Source organism: Leuciscus leuciscus (assembly GCF_965113295.1).
Source record: "Leuciscus leuciscus genome assembly, chromosome: 7".
NCBI lineage: Eukaryota > Metazoa > Chordata > Actinopteri > Cypriniformes > Leuciscidae > Leuciscus > Leuciscus leuciscus.
Window position 1 is genome coordinate 7,078,913 of NC_138731.1, and position 16,817 is coordinate 7,095,729.

A 16,817-nucleotide genomic window follows, 5' to 3' on the forward strand; every position below is an offset into this window, starting at 1 on the left:
GAGAGAGAATCAGTTAAAGAGAGAGAGAGAGAGCGAGAGAGAGAGAGAGAGAGAGAGAGAGAGAGAGAGAGTGAGAGAGAATGGCTCTTAAAAGTGCCATTGTTTGTGTTTTTTTTAAAGCTATCTTTAAAATAATCTGTAACAAAGACAAAAAAAACCCCATTAGAATGACTTTTAGAATGAACATTTATACATTCATTAACAAAAATGTTAATAGTGATTATTAGTTAGATTTTAATCAAAACAATGCAGGGAATAAAGATCCACTTAACACCATGAATCTAATCGTCCGACCAACAAATCGCTCAATAAGCATTCTTGTTTAAAGTTCAAGTATACTTTATTATCCCCGATTTGGAAAATTGGTTTGGTCAAAGTGGAGCACATTGAAGACACATAGGCATATAAGTCAGAAAGGGGAAGATGCTATTGGGGAAAGGTTCCAGTGGGGGCTGGCTTTCTGCCCTCAGAACATGTTTGAGTAAGTAAAACTCCCATCTGCTAGTGTTTACACGAGAACGCTCGCGGGTGAAAACGTAAAAATATTTTATCAGATGTGCCTTTCGTTCAGATGGCGACAGCATTTTTGGGGCTTAAAAACGCACAAAAGTGAAACCACCCTCCAGAGTGGAAATCTTAAAAACGCTCCACCGTCGCGTTTCCGTCTAAACGGCAAAAACGCAAAAGTCTGCTAGACAGTGAAGGCACCAATTAGTGCTTCACATTGCCACCTAGCCGCCTGGAGTGCATACTACATTGAATTTCACACACTTTTGCGTCACTGTGTGCACGCAGATTTCCCCCCCCATAACGCTCGTCTAAATGCAGAATAGAAAGTGATCACTTTTGCGTTTTCTCTTCAGATAGTTTCCGTGTAAACGTAGCTTAGTGTGTGTGTGTGTTTTAAAGTACACAAGCATACAGTCCATCTGATCAATAGGTAGGCCTATGTGCCTGGACTCAATATTATACACTGACCATTTTCTCATCCATTCATTCATTTCTAATGCCCGGTCTTTTTTTTTCTAAAGTTAAATAAAACACTCAAATTGTTATGAAAATTATAAAAATGTATTTTGTGTGTTCAGATGTCCTGTGTTAACAAAGTCATGGAGCCTCACGGTAGTCATAAAAAGTTAACAATATTTTTGAGATAGCCTAAAATAATCGTCGGTCACATTTGACCGCCAACACAACAGGAGGGTTAAAAAGTCTAATAGCAGATGGGACAAATGACACGCTAAACCTTTTCGAATTTGCGAATGAGCCGAATGTTATAAAAATGCAAAAAATTGAAACATGGCTTGACACCCTTTCAGAACCTCCAGCAATCCGACCCAAAGGTTTCTTAAAGACGCGCGCAATCAGAGTTACAGCTCCAGATAACATGAGACAACTCTGATACAACGTTTACATAATTGCAAGAGCATAACAGACTCAAACTAATTTTCATGATGCAACCGACACTAATGTAAAGAAATAGTTAGGTAATGAGTAACTTTGTTTGGTGCTTCGAAGAAATGAACAATACAAATTACACAGCCAGAGATAATAGACAATAGACATAACATACAACAATTACAACAATAACATGAAGTGATGAAGTCACTGATCACTACATGGTAACTTGCATGTTACGTACTGCTGTAATATGTCATGCGGCGTCGCGTTATCAACCAGGCAGAACAATCCTCCCATCCACCATAGATAATTTCTCAAATTGCTTATCTAATCTGTCTCAGCTGCTGCCTGAACCCAAACAAACAGATGAACTAGAAGAACTAACTAGCACTATGAGCACCATTCTCTCTAGAACATTGGATGTGGTTGCACCTATTAAATTAAAAAAGGTCAGAGAGAAAAATAAAGCACCATGGTATAACAATACTACGCATGTTTTAAAGAGAGAAACGCGTATTTTAGAGCGTAAATGGAAACAAACTAATTTAGAGGTCTTTAGAATCGCGTGGAAAGACAGTATGTCACGTTATAAAAAGGCCCTAAAAGCGGCCAGGGCTGAGCACCTCCGCAAACTAATAGAAAACAACCAAAACAATCCAAGGTTTTTATTTAACACCGTGGCTAGACTAACAAATAAACAGACGTCACCCGAACAAAATATCCCGTTACAGTTCAGTAGTAATGATTTCATGAACTTCTTCACTGAGAAAATAGAAAGCATCAGAACCACAATTGTAAACGTTCAATCTTCAATCGCGCCTTATAATTCAGCTTCAATTATCACCCCGAAAGAACAATTACAGTGCTTTGCAACTATAGAACAAAAAGAGTTAAATAAACTTATCACTTCATCTAAAACAACAACATGTTTATTAGATCCTATACCAACTAAACTACTGAAAGAAGTGTTACCTGTAGTGGAAGATCCTCTCCTCAATATTATTAAATCGTCTTTATCTTTAGGTCATGTTCCAAGAACATTTAAACTGGCAGTTATAAAACCTCTCATTAAGAAACCACAATTAGATCATAATAATCTAGCAAATTATAGACCCATTTCAAATCTTCCATTTATGTCTAAAATATTAGAAAAAGTGGTGTCCGCTCAACTGGGCTCTTTCTTGCAACAAAATGAGATCTATGAAAAGTTTCAGTCTGGATTCAGACCGCATCATAGCACTGAAACTGCGCTCGTTAAAATCACAAATGATTTACTTTTAGCTTCTGACCAAGGCTGTATCTCAATACTAGTTTTACTTGATCTTAGTGCTGCGTTCGATACTATAGATCATACATTACTCTTAGATCGACTACAAAATTATACTGGTGTTCAAGGACAAGCACTAAGCTGGTTCAAATCATACCTATCTGACCGCTACCATTTTGTCTATTTAAATGGAGAAAAATCGATCATAACTCCAGTAAACTATGGAGTGCCGCAGGGATCTGTATTAGGCCCTCTGTTATTTTCAATATATATGATGCCACTTGGAAATATTATAAGGAAACATGGAATTAGTTTCCATTGTTATGCTGATGACACTCAAATATATATTTCATCACGGCCGGATGAAAACGCAAAATTTTCCAAATTGACAGAGTGTGTTAAAGATATAAAAGATTGGATGACCCGTAATTTTCTTTTATTAAATCCAGACAAGACAGAGGTAATACTTATCGGTTCAAAAAACCGCCCACAAAACCTCGCACAATACAACTTTAACATCATAGGATGTCCTGTTACTTTATCCTCTACAGTAAAAGACCTGGGTGTCATACTCGATTGTAACCTGTCTTTTGAAAATCATATTTCATATGTTACAAAAACAGCATTTTTCCACCTTAGAAACATTGCTAAGCTACGTAATATGCTATCAGTTTCTGATGCAGAAAAGTTAGTTCATGCATTCATGACCTCGAGACTGGATTACTGTAATGCTTTACTAGCTGGTTGTCCTGCATCCTCAATAAACAAGCTACAGTTAGTCCAAAATGCCGCCGCTAGAGTTCTTACTAGATCAAGAAAATATGATCATATAACACCGATTTTATCATCACTGCATTGGTTACCTATAAAGTTCCGTATTAATTACAAGGTATTGCTACTGACCTATAAAGCCCTAAACGGCTTAGCTCCAGTCTATTTAACGGATCTTTTATCACCCTATAATCCATCGCGCTCTTTAAGATCACTAAATTCAAGGCTTTTGGTCATACCTAGGATATCCAGAACCACCAAAGGAGGGAGAGTATTCTCACATTTGGCTCCAAAACTCTGGAATAGTCTTCCTGATACTGTTCGTTGCTCAGACTCGCTCTCCCAGTTTAAAACTAGATTAAAGTCGCATCTCTTCAGCCAGGCATTCATATAATCCTACAGTTCAAACTACAATCCGGCCTCTAGCTCATAAATGCCAGAGGAGAACTGGCCCCCGACTGAGCCTGGGTTCTCCCAAGGTTTTTTTTTTTCTCCATTAGGTCACCTGATGGAGTTTTAGGACACCATTAGGTCACTTGATGAAGTTTTTCGGTTCCTTGCCACTGTTGCCTTTGGCTTGCTCAGTTGGGGATATTTTGGGGATATTTAATTTAATTTTATCAATCAATAAATTCCTCTTGAAACAAACTTTGTTGTATTATTTTAATTTAATACTGTGAAGCTGCTTTGATACAATCTGTATTGTGAAAAGCGCTATACAAATAAACTTGACTTGACTTGACTTGACATCCAAAAAGATAGCAATCAACAATAAAAGGCGCAATTCTGAGGTGTAGCCTGCAGAGGATATGACGTCTCGCCGCAATGGCAACATCATCTTCCTAATATTATTATATCTTTTTTTATCTCTGCATTTGTTGGCTATGTGTTGTTTGGGTAGGCATATCTGACCAGTTTCAAGATGGCAAAATTATTTGGAGTTTTGGTCCGCCTATTCCGAGGAAGAAATTCATTTTGACAAAAGGACACATAATATCAGTTTAATAATAACATTTAATATTGTAACCCAAGTGCTGTAAACTAGGCCTACTTGTTGTATTCATTCTGTGACAAGGTAGATAAGGCGCACATTTAGCCCTATTAAACAAAATACTTAAAGGCATAGCGGAGGATTTTCTTTTTCCGGGTGGGTAGCCTATACTATTGGTCCACCTAAGTGTCAATCATTCTGGTGATATGTTTACGTAAGGCCGTCGTACGTGCTCGTCCTTTCTGCGCATGCACACTTTCAAGTGTATATGTGTGGTGAGCTATGGTTTCAGCCATTCATTGAAGCTCGCCGTTCTCACCGGGTTTTTTCAAAATGTCTGAGGGTTGCAAGAGAAAAAGTGTCTACGAATTGTATGACAAGAAGAGAAAGGCCTCTGAAGAAAGAAACAAGACCAGTGTTTTTGGGAGAATATTTCACACGCTGGCGTGCGCTAAAAGCACAGGTTGGGCTTCACACTGATGCCTCAGTCGCGAAGTTTCTACTCGACAGGTAAAGTTTGGCATGGTATTTGGAGAAATCCATTTAAAATCACTGCTAGTAAAAGTTAATGTAAGCTATGATTAGCGATGCTAGCGTTTAATAGGCGTTCCCTCTCGGGAGCAGGGAGAGTGTTGCGCATGTGCATTTTTTCAAAAAGTGGAGAGGGCGGTTCTTTTCTAAAATTCGGGAAAATCCTCCGCTATACCTTTAAATAAATCAATTTGCAGTGGACACTTGGATTCAGACACCATTCTGGCTGGGTTTTCTGATACATAAGTCCTCAAATCATTCCACAACTATTAATAGCGTGTCCCTGGCCCATTCCGTTCCCTCATGGTAAAAAGTCCATCATCGTCTATTAAAACCTCATCACATCATCTTGGCCACGCTTTGCTTTTGAACTATGTGTCTGCCCACACAGTTTCTGAACATGTTTCATTCATACAACATTAATACATGTTTGGTTAGTTGTGAGGGGTCTCAAAGTGAAAAATGAGCATCCAATCATGTTTGTTTTACTTTATGATGATATGTGTAAGTGAGATTCAAATTTTCTTTACATGGTAAGTCCAACAAGTCATGAAACACACCCTCTGTGGAAGATAAGATATACTTTATTCTCTAATTCAACAAATGTTACAGAAATTTGTCTTTGACAGGGATCCACTCACATTTAGAAAACATGTGACATAATTCAATACATGAATTATGAGGTAGCAGCTGACTGAGCGGTGTTCAGGATAGTTATTGCAGAGGGGATGAATTCTTTTAGACATTTTTGCGGTCCATGGTATGTTATATCGTCGACCTGACGGTAGTAGCTGGAAGGAGTGATGGAGGGGGTGAGAGGGGTCCTCTGTGATTAGGTTGGCTTTCCTGATCACTGTACAGTTCTGATAGAGGGAGTTTGGTGGAGTCAATTATTATAGCAATCTGATTTACTATGCGGGAGAGTCTTGTTTTGTGTTTGATGATGAGCTGGTTGTATAAGGGGGAAATATTGAAGGTGATAACTGATGAGGGAGTGGTAAACCAAAGCTCGTCCTTCCTGACCTGAAAACTTCTGAGTTTCCTGAGCAGGTGAAGTCGTTGCGCCATGTGTTTGTACGTTGCGTCTGTGTGTGAGAAGGACAGGGACCTGCACCTGTTCCACTGGCTGACCTTTGATACTGAGTGGCTGGAACAGGGGTGATGTCTTGTCTCTGCATCCACAGCATAGCTCCTAGTCTTTGTAATGTTGAGCTCCAAGGAGAGCTTAACAAATGTCCAGATCAAAATGGCCGTAGGTGCCATAACACATCTTTGCATTATATTACTATAACTCCATGAGAACCAACCTGGGAGGCTGCTTGACACACACAAAAACACACACACACATACTCTCACTCACTCAGTCTAGACTTGTGTTTTTTGCGCTACCTCAGGAGGAGTACAAAGCAGGGGCTGGATGGGGTCATGTGCTATGGTCTTTGCGGGTAATGGCAGTGTCAACAAGGGATGGTAGATTGGGAAGTGGGGAGGGCAATTATTTTTTGAGCACACTGATTTTTTTACGAGCTTGTTTATATTGTTATTGAGTAACCTTGTGAGGATTGAAGTGACGTGCTCTCTTTTATTAGCCTGACGTTGTCATACTCAAAATTCTAGTCAGATTATGAGTCTGATACTGTTATTGAGTAATTTGTGAGGATTGGAGTGACGTGCTCTCTTTTATTAGCCTGACGTTGTCATACAAAAAATTCTAGTCAGATTATGAGTCTGATACTGTGATTGAGTAACCTTGTGAGGATTGGAGTGACGTGCTCTCTTTTATTAGCCTGACGTTGTCATACTCAAAATTCTAGTCAGATTATGAGTCTGATACTGCTCCATTGGGATGTGAATATGGGCTTTGTTTCAACCGATACAGGGGGTGAATCCTGTATGAATTCACACCCGAACCATCCTTCTTCTCCCCAATTGCCTCACCATTCTTTTCTAGTGTTAAAGCTATGGCCCTGTCAATATCTTCTACAACAGACGCGAGGCCGAAATCTAATGTCTATAGACCTTCTAGTGTTTCTATTAGGGAGATCCGGGATGAATTAAATACTTTGTAATTAAACGTCATTTACAAAGACATCGTACCATACTGAAAGCTAATATTTTGTCACTAGAAACATCTGTCCTTTGTTAAACACAGTTGCATTTTTAGCTCTGAACAAAACCGTTTAGTAGTTGTTCTGTTCTGAACCGCTCTGGTTCGCGCATAGTTGCTCCACAATGGAGCAATGCCAGACCAAACTTCCCGACCTCAAATGTTGTGGGTGGGGCTTAGTTTGGCTGGCTCCCAGGCTACTCTTTTATTGGATTTGGTTCAAATTCTTGCATCTTTTTTAATTCATTGCAGTTGTCTGATGGACTTCTTTGGGAGGCCAGTGAGCACAGTAGCCTAGGCCTAGTCAAGCTTGGAAGATAAGAACATGGATGAGCTTCGAGGTTCACAACAGGGAGTATCTTATGTGTCTCGATCATATCACCTTTACACAATGGCTGAGGCAGCCTAATTTGTGATGCAATAGTGTCATAAAAGGGGGTTAGACATGAACTCTTTTGTCAGCCATCTGATGTGTGCCACCACCTCTCCCCTGCACACAAATCAGCTTAAACAGCATCATGCTAGGATAGGTTCAAGGTTCAAAATTGTGATGTAATTTCAGTATTAGCCTTTTTTAATTTAGAAATTAAGATTACAAAAGAACAATACTCAGCATAATATTTGTTGATTTTATTTTATTAGAGAGAAATAGAAAGAGAGAGAGTGTGTGTGTGTGTGTGTGTGTGTGTGTGTGTGTGTGTGTGTGTGTGTGTGTGTGTGTGTGTGTGTGTGTGTGTGTGTGTGATAATGAATAATCACTTGATAATCAAAGCTGTAATGTTTACATTGTAACCTGTATTCCAGTTTGATTTGGTATTGTAGTGGAGGGACATTTAGATTAACCAATGTCATAATAATACCAATTAAAAACACTATCGTGAATTTGTATATAAAATGGCACCAATGGTGACAAAATGTGGTGTATATGGAAAAGCAGACAATGGTGTTTAGTTAGCAAGGGGACAGCTGGTCAAGCATAATTCGAACAAAAGTATGCACAATGTAACGACTAATCAAAGATATGAATAATCCACAGTATGGAAATATAAAAAACTGACACTTGACACTCTGAATTTACAAAATGTTACAGCATCAACATCTCAAGTAACCATATTTACTACTTCAGAATGCAAATGAATAAAAAGTTGTCATAAATGAACAAAAACAATATTAAGATAGCAGTAATTAGATCAAACAGATATGCAAGCATGGATTATGGTGTGCATAACATTACAAAAAAGAACTACATTTCTGCATCAACAATAGTTTACAATCACTCCAGACAACACTCTCCCACCAATTCCCAAACACATACTGTGCACATCCAATAAGGCAGCAAGTATACAGGTGTGTTACAATACATAGACTGAGTTGTGGTCTACAGTATCTCACAGAAGTGAGTACACCCCTCACAGTTTAGTAAATATTTTAATTTCTCTTCTCATGGGACAACCCTGAATAAATGACACTTTGCTACAATGTAAAGTAGTCAGTGTACAGCTTGTATAACAGTGTAAATTTGCTGTCCCCTCAAAATAACAACACACAGCCATTAATGTCTGAACGGCTGGCAACAAAAGTGAGTATACCCCGAAGTTAAAATGTCCAAAGAAAAGATAAATAAAAAAAAATAAAAAAATGTGAGGGGTGCACTCACTTCTGTGAGATACTGTATGTGTGTACATGTAGCCTACAGTATGTGATTGCTGTAAGTTATGTGTATGTCTGCTGGAACACCGTAATTTTGTGGATAATTGTGAGTATCTGGTGTGAAAGACAACCAACACACCACAGTTTGCAGGGGAGCCAATCTACCAATTTCTCCATCTTCCCCTGGGAAGGCAAACAAACAAAGACATAGAAAATGGGTGCCTTGCTTAAGATAAACATTGCTCTCAACTTTACATTTAATTTTGTTACACTTAAAGGTAGTATTAGCGATTCAGAGCGTTTTGTAAACACATGTAAACTCAGCTAATATCTCCTCATGGTCCACTCACTTCCCATTCCCTTTATGAGCTGTAAAACCATTCCAGTCATTTTACGCAGCCCAGTCACCATAAAGTAGACCATAACTGCAGACAAACATTCTGGGGTTGGTAGAATCTCTAACAATAACAAAACATGGCTTGATTTTTTTCACCCTGAGAATACTGAATGTGGGGGTGAGTTATCTCTGGTGTCTTGTCGGGTGTGACAAGAGACATTTTTAACATAAACACCAACATAAACAAATACAATATCTGGTAGGATCACTGATACAAATTTTTAATTACTGCCATTAGCCAATTAGTGACATTATCAATTAAAACAAGTGATCAATCAGTATTGGTAAATCATCCATTTTTTTCTTTGCAATTGTATTGTGTATGGGAATAACCTTTCTCTTTCTTGTTTTGATCACACATCTATATGCGTGCACCTCCTGGCTGTTGTGGGGACAATCCTTTTCTTTTTTAGAAACTGTTTAGAAACATAAGCAAATAGTGAAATGTTAATCCAAATGTTAACATACAAAAAAGAAAACAAAAGTATATCATATAACTTACTGTACTACAGTCTACAGATTAGATGTATTTGTTGTGACCTGTAACTCCGTAAAGAGGGAGGGGTATGTTTGACATCACACATATTGATATTATGCATACAATTCACATGTAAATTAACTAAATCAATAATGTTAATGTCATAAAGGAGACCTGCATAGCAAATGAAATAGCAAACGTAATGGGAATAAAGTGAAATATGGCATAATATAAGCTTTGAGTTGATTAGGTACACCTTTTGTCCTTTGGCGTTTTTTGGGGGTTTTGTCATTTCCCCCCCCCCCCCCCCCCTCGTTGGTGTCGGTGGCAGGGCTTGGTTGACAGAAGAGCCTCCACTACAGTTTAGACACAGAATATACAATATGCAAGAAGGTCAGATATAGATGTGTGGCTGCTCAAGCTCATTCAACAAAAACTTCGAAGAAGGCACGAAAAGTTGAAGAGCAAATAACTAGGCTAAGCACACCGAATTGTGGTGCCATCATCGCCACTTGGTGGGACTTTGGGTTACCTTGCCGGTGCCGAGCAGTCTATGGTCAGACGTAGCATTGGCCTATGCCTTATCAATGGGGACCCTTTTCTAGATCTTTCTGTTCCGGCACCTGTTGTTCTGATTATTTATGACTATCTTTCTGTATAACACTGGTCTGACCTTTTGGTTCGGTGAGAAGACGATTCGACTGCCGAGGAGAGCTTCTCTAGAGAGACGGCGCCACTGACTTTAGAGTAGGTTTTTCCTGGTCTGTGGCAGAATTGTTTTCTGGAACTGCAAAATATCACCAGGGGACATTTACGCCGAAACACGCCTCCTCTTTTCGCTGAACTGCCCCCGCGAGCGCAAGTTCATTCCCTAATTTACCCAACGTGCGTCTGTGGAGGGAAACGTCCGCTGTGCGTCGGGTGCAAAATAGGAATGATGCGTCGGTGTACAAAGTCAATTGCGCTGGGTGCAAGATAGGGCCCTAAATGTCTAAATATTTAATAAATGTTATCTGATTATGTAATACATATGAAACCGAGAGGTACAAAGGATCTACTCAAACATGTTTTGCTATCATGTGAGCGCTTCCCAATCAGGAAAGGACAAGGCAAGAGTAAAAATCTCGCTCTAATTAAATGTAAATCGCCCTGAATTAAAATGTAAAAACAGATAAAAAAATGTATTTGTCAAAATGTTGCAATATTTTTCCAGTTAAGTTAATAAATTCTATAAATGTTATTTAGTTTAACAGCGGTTCGAGATTTATAAAAAGAAATAATAATACAAAATTTTTTTTTCGCTTTATTCACAAATCGCATGCACCCTGGTTGTAAGGATCCAAAGATCCATGTGTAATTCAATATTGCGTTGAACATTTTGCTCATGACAACAAATGAACATGCGTTTGAAGATTGGAAAAAGCTGGCCCAAACCAAAGTAGCGTTTTAATTCTTCAATTATTAAAATAATGAAATATTTAATAATAAACTTTTATGACAGAAATATTACTACATGTAGCCTAAATGATTTAATTCCTTCATTATCAACACTTTAATAGCCTAATGCTAATGTCTTGAATTGCGTATTTAAGTGTAAATTGCGACTTCTCTTTGTTTTAAGTCAGTCTCAAACTCAGATTGCCTGTGGGGGGGTTGGAGGAGCAGTTCAGTGGCTTTATCGTGGGGGTTGTAACGGAGAGCAGATCACCAGTTGCATGGTGATTAAATCAAATTAATTAATGCAGTCTAAATCTACAAAACCCCTGTCTCGCTCTGACTCAAGCTATTCTCACATTCCAAAGCACTCTCATTTACGACACCTCTGCTGTTTTGAGATTGCTCTGCGCAAGACGTGCAGCCCAAACGGCGCCGAAAAATGGTGTAAATCATTGACTATCTCTCACTCTACATGATCTCTTACGTCTAAACCAACAGAGACCGTCTGTTTATGGCCGGGAGAGCCTCACGCTGACCAATGAGAGCGATCCCGAAAGCACTCCCCCCTAGGGAGTCCCTCGGACACTGATTTACACATAGACACTAATTAACTCTTCACAACAATAAAACAGTGTTGTAGAGACCAGATGCCTGAAACATGTGGTCTGTGCCTAATACATCAATCCAAAGAGCCAAACGCACGCACACACATAAACCTCACCCGCAGCGACGGGGACAAGAGTTCAGCGGACGGGTATGAACTTTCAAGACGCACTCACATACACACACACAGAAACACACTCAGGCACCACCACGTGTGATCCAAAATCCTTGTATAAAACATTTTAAATGTATTTTCTTGATGTGTATGATCCCCTGTCCCAAATATTATGCCTATGTAGTTTGTTGGCCTGTAATCACTCTATGGTGCCCACAATTACAAGAAATGATGTACCTCCTTGATTTTAGATATTAGAACTGTCATTCGCGGTATTGCCGTGTTCCACGAACCCCAACGATGCTGAATCTTTAACACAAAATATCAGAGAATGCATTGTTTTATTAAATACCAGTGTTATTAAGTTATGGACGAATTCATCGTTTCAAAACCCCGCGGAAAAGGAGGCGTATAGACCTCAAAACGTCAGGAGGTGGGCCCATACGTTGTTAAAGACGATTGGCCCACGTACGTGAGGGAGGCGTGAGTTTAGCCCTTTAAAATTGCGCGCCCCTTTCCTCTCATTGCAGTCCGCCAGAGAGAAAAACGACACGCCTCCTTCCCTCAAGGAAGCTCCGCTCGCTTTTATTTTCCTTTTATTTCCAAGTCTTTTCTTAGAACTACCATTACTTCAGTATAGTCTTCTGAAACCAACCCACAAACCCAACTTAAGGCTAAAGATAATCTTTGCTGAGTCTTCGCTCGCTTCAAGTCGCCATAGCAACCAGAACGCTGTGACCACGTGATCCAGGTGTCTTTATCCAACACAGACGAACGCACCCACAGAAGGCCGATTTGTCAAACAGAGTAACGTAGATCTTTTAAATTTGCAATCTGAAGGAAATGCTGTTTAAAGTTGTCTAAATATTACTGAGAAACGTTGGGGTTTTGTGGTGAATGACTAAAACTGTTTCTATCTCTCTCTCTAAATTCTCTTTCACACACACAAACATACACGTTCACACACACACACACACACACACACACACATACTCTCACCCACGTGTGCCGAGATAAACACACTACCACGTGCTCACGGAGCGACACACCCACCAACGCTACCATCTCCACATCTCACACACACACCTAAAATCATTCGTATCTTAACTATTAGTTTCCTCTCGCTGAGTTTCTCTCTCTCTCTCTCTCCCTCTCCCAATCTCCCTCTAAAACCTTTTTATTTTGTTGTATCTCTGTATTACGATCGTTATATTGCCTGTTTTGTTTATGCATTTTTACTCCTGCGTGATTTAAAATAATTGTGTAATCGCTAGCTTGTTTAAATAAACTTTGTTAAATCATTTGAATTAAGTTTGCCTGTTTTGTTTCAAATTCTGAGTCCCTGATGAGTGCAGATTTTACCTTATAAGCTCTACGATTGGTTATTCTTAAAAGAAACCTAAAATTGTCTAAAACACGGAGACAATTATCTTCTTTGTGGCCACAAGAAAGTGTTATCTATCAGTGTTAAAGACGCCCGATTTCTGTTCATAAAGTATACATTCTGTCCGCTGGACGGCCAGTCTGCATGGTAAATGAACAAACTCAACTTCTACCTCAAATTCCCCCAAATTGAGTAAATGCTATCAGTGATTATTACAAGTAATTGTGTAATCGCTGATACAAGCCGAGATTTTGACCTATTCCCTAATTTGAATAAATTAATTTATGGAAGCAACAGATGCATATTCACATTGATGAATATTACCGCTAATTTGAGCTAATTAATTCCCCAACACAAAGTCATTGTTGTTACAGGGTGCAGGAGTGTTAATCGCCCCTCTTTCATATGGAGAATGTCGGATAGCCAGCCTGATGATACAGAACAGGCAAAGGCAAAATTCCTTTCAGGATAAATCTTTCGATGTTTCCAAATGTAGGCCCTATTGTAGTTTTATTGATTGTATTTAAAGGTTTTTCACACAAAATTTCAACTGAAGTGTTCAATCCAGTTGTTTCAACTAGTTTTGTGTAGTTTTAGAATGTTTGAGCAGTGTGTATGATTGTCAACAATCTGGCATTATCTAAACATGAACTGTTGACGAAACGCGTTCATGCCAACTAAACGAATGGGAGTGAGCAGCAGACACAGAGCGCTTTAATTCGCGATCGGCATTCTGTGTCTTTGAAGCAACAAAGGCTAAATAATTTGTTACAGGTTTTTTTCTTTTCTTTCGTAATTTGTGTTGATGACACGCAGCGACATACAGTATTATCAGCTGTATGATGTGTTTTTACCCTGAAATGTTTCATTTCGAGAGAGACCCGGCGCGCGCAGTGAGGGAGACGAAACTTGCTAAAAAGAGATCCAGCGCATCTGCGAGAGAGAGGAAGAAAAAAAAACGCCTGTTCTTAATTTATGTTGCTTTGAACTATTTTCATTTTGTACTGTTTTAATTGTTTAATTTAGCTGCAATTTCTTTGGCAATACAAATTTAAAATGTCGCAAGAATAAGATTCTGTATTTCTTATTTTGCATCGCGAAGGGAATAAACTTAATTAATTTGAATGTTTTTTTACATTTTCATTGGTTTTTATATTGAAAGCAATTGTGATAGATTGAAATATGTATTTGATCAATCCCTAAATCTGTGAAACATTGACAGCACTGTAGTCACGCTTTGAATGTGTGTAAAAAGGTTTATAAAATTTTGGGTTAATCTGCGATCTATTAGTTTGGCACAATGCGACATGCAATCGATTACCCTTGTCTGGTTGAACACTAGGGGGAGAACTCACGGGGTTTTTCCTTTCCACATAAAGTTTGCAGTGGGGAAACACAGAGCAAGTTTTGTGGTTAATCTTCTCCCCCTCTATTCAGGGGTACAACACAATATTATTTAGTTAGTCTGTTATTTTTTAGCCAAGTCAACAAAATCAGTCTTTTTTTGATTTGTTCAATGTATGGATCTGTTTTGAAAAAATTATTTCATTGCTATGGCCGGGTATCACTGTCAGTCATCTCAATTTCGTGAATGATTAACAAAACAATAATTTAGCAGATTTAAGACCAGCTTCATCATCTTCATTTTCTGGTGCGATCGGCTGACAATCTTCCTTCATCAGTTTTGTCGAGTTCAGTGGCTCTACTGGAATGTAGCTAATTTATGTTGTAATGTGCCATTGATAATTAAACAAAACGCTTCACTTTAATAAACAGTTACCTATTTAAGCAACATAAATGCTGTCGGCCAACATTGGTTAACAGCATGTAGGCCAGGGGTCGCCAACTGGCGGACTCCGGTCCGAATCCGGACCGCAAAATGCGTCCATACGGACCGCGAAGCCTTTTGACATAATGAAATAAATAAATGCCGCTATTTTCTAATGAAATCACATTTATATCAGGCACATCAAAGTCAGCTCAGTAGAGCCGTTTGGGTCCTACAGCGCAACGGGTTGCTATGGTTTCTACTACAGTTACTATGCTCACTGTTGCTACGTTTAGACGTGCAGTCATGCGTGCAGTGAAGAGAGCAGAGAGCGCGCAGACAGATGAAACTTTCAGCGAGTGAAAAACGCAGACAGATAAACTTTCAGTGAGTGAAAAACAATGGCATTTTCAAAAATTAGGAAAGTTGACACTGAAAACCAAGTTTTCGGAAAAATACGCATTTATTCTTCCTGCATCGAGCTGTACGAGGCCCGTGTATCTCATTTGCTCTGAGTCTGTCGCGGTTGTCAAAAGTGGAAACATTAAACGTCATTACGAAGCTAAACATAGACACTTTGAAGAAACTTATCCTCAGCAGTCCGAGGTAAGGGCGCGGAAAATAAATGAGCTCAAAGCCCAGTATGAGCGATCTACACGTGTCCTCTCTCACTCATTCACCGCCCAACAACGAGCATATGAGTGTTCACTGAGAATACAGTGGATTTTAGGTAAACATAACAAGACCTTTACAGATGGTGAAATAGTAAAAGAGTGCATGGAGGCTGCGTATGAAACACTTTTAGATGGAAAAGAAAGACATGAACTGAGAGAAAAAATTAAACAAACCCCACTTTCAGCTGCAACAGCCACAAGAAGAGCTGAAATGTTAGCAGCGGATGTGCAGTCACAACTTGATGCTGCTATTCAGACTGCACCTTGCATAGCTGTGGCAGTTGATGAATCGACTGATGTTAATGACAATGCTCAGCTTGTGGTGTACATCAGATTTTACCATGTAGTGAAGAAAGATTTCATTGAGGACATCTTAGGTGTCACAGCACTTACAACACACACCAGAGGAGAAGACATAATACTTAGCCATAAAAGAGATGTTAACGCAAAGAGGGATCAGCCTGAAACATGTTGTGTCCATCACCACTGATGGAGCACCCTCCATGATAGGAAAAGAAAAAGGAGCAGTGACTCGGATGAAAGAGGAAAATCCAGACCTCTGCTCATATCACTGTATTATCCACCAGTCTGTTCTGTGCTCCACTCTGTCAGAAGAGTATGCAGAAGTTATGGATACAGTGATGAAACTGATCAACTTTCTCAGGGCATCCTCATCACTTCAGCATCGCCTTCTTTGAGAATTCCTAGCAGAAGTTGATGCCAATGCAAATTACCTACTGCTTCACTGCAATGTTAGATGACTGAGCAAAGGAATGGTCTTTGCACGTATTTGGGCAATTAGAAATGAAATAAAAATGTTTTTGGCACAACTAAAGAACCACAAGGCCAGGTGTTTTTCTCAGTTTTTAGAAGATGAGAGGAAAATTTATATTATGGCATTCCTTGTTGACATAACTTCACATCTAAATGACCTCAACTTAAAATGTACTCGGTTACCTACCGTAACCTCGGTTCTCTCTAGAAGAGGGAACAAGTATTGCGTAAGTTGCTTACGCTACGGTTAAAGTTGTCTTTTCTAGAGATCTGAAGCCAAAAAATTATCCTTAATTTTGTATTTATTGTCAGCGCAGTGCGGCAGTCAGCAGACCATAGCAGGCTGTATAAGCGTGCTCATTGGCTGTCCTGCGGCAACTGCTGCCTACCAGTGAGCTTCGCGCCCTCCACGCGCCTCGGCCCGCCAGAATGGGTGTGGCTAGCGTGTATAAAGGAGGGGCTCACAGGC

General features: G+C 39.4%; 1 protein-coding gene across 1 annotated transcript in view; it reads right to left on the reverse strand.

The window, feature by feature from the left end:
- LOC309503472 (uncharacterized protein) overlaps positions 1–16,817 on the reverse strand; it is a 95,336-nt gene that overhangs the window by 62,619 nt on the left and 15,900 nt on the right. The window lies entirely within an intron of this gene.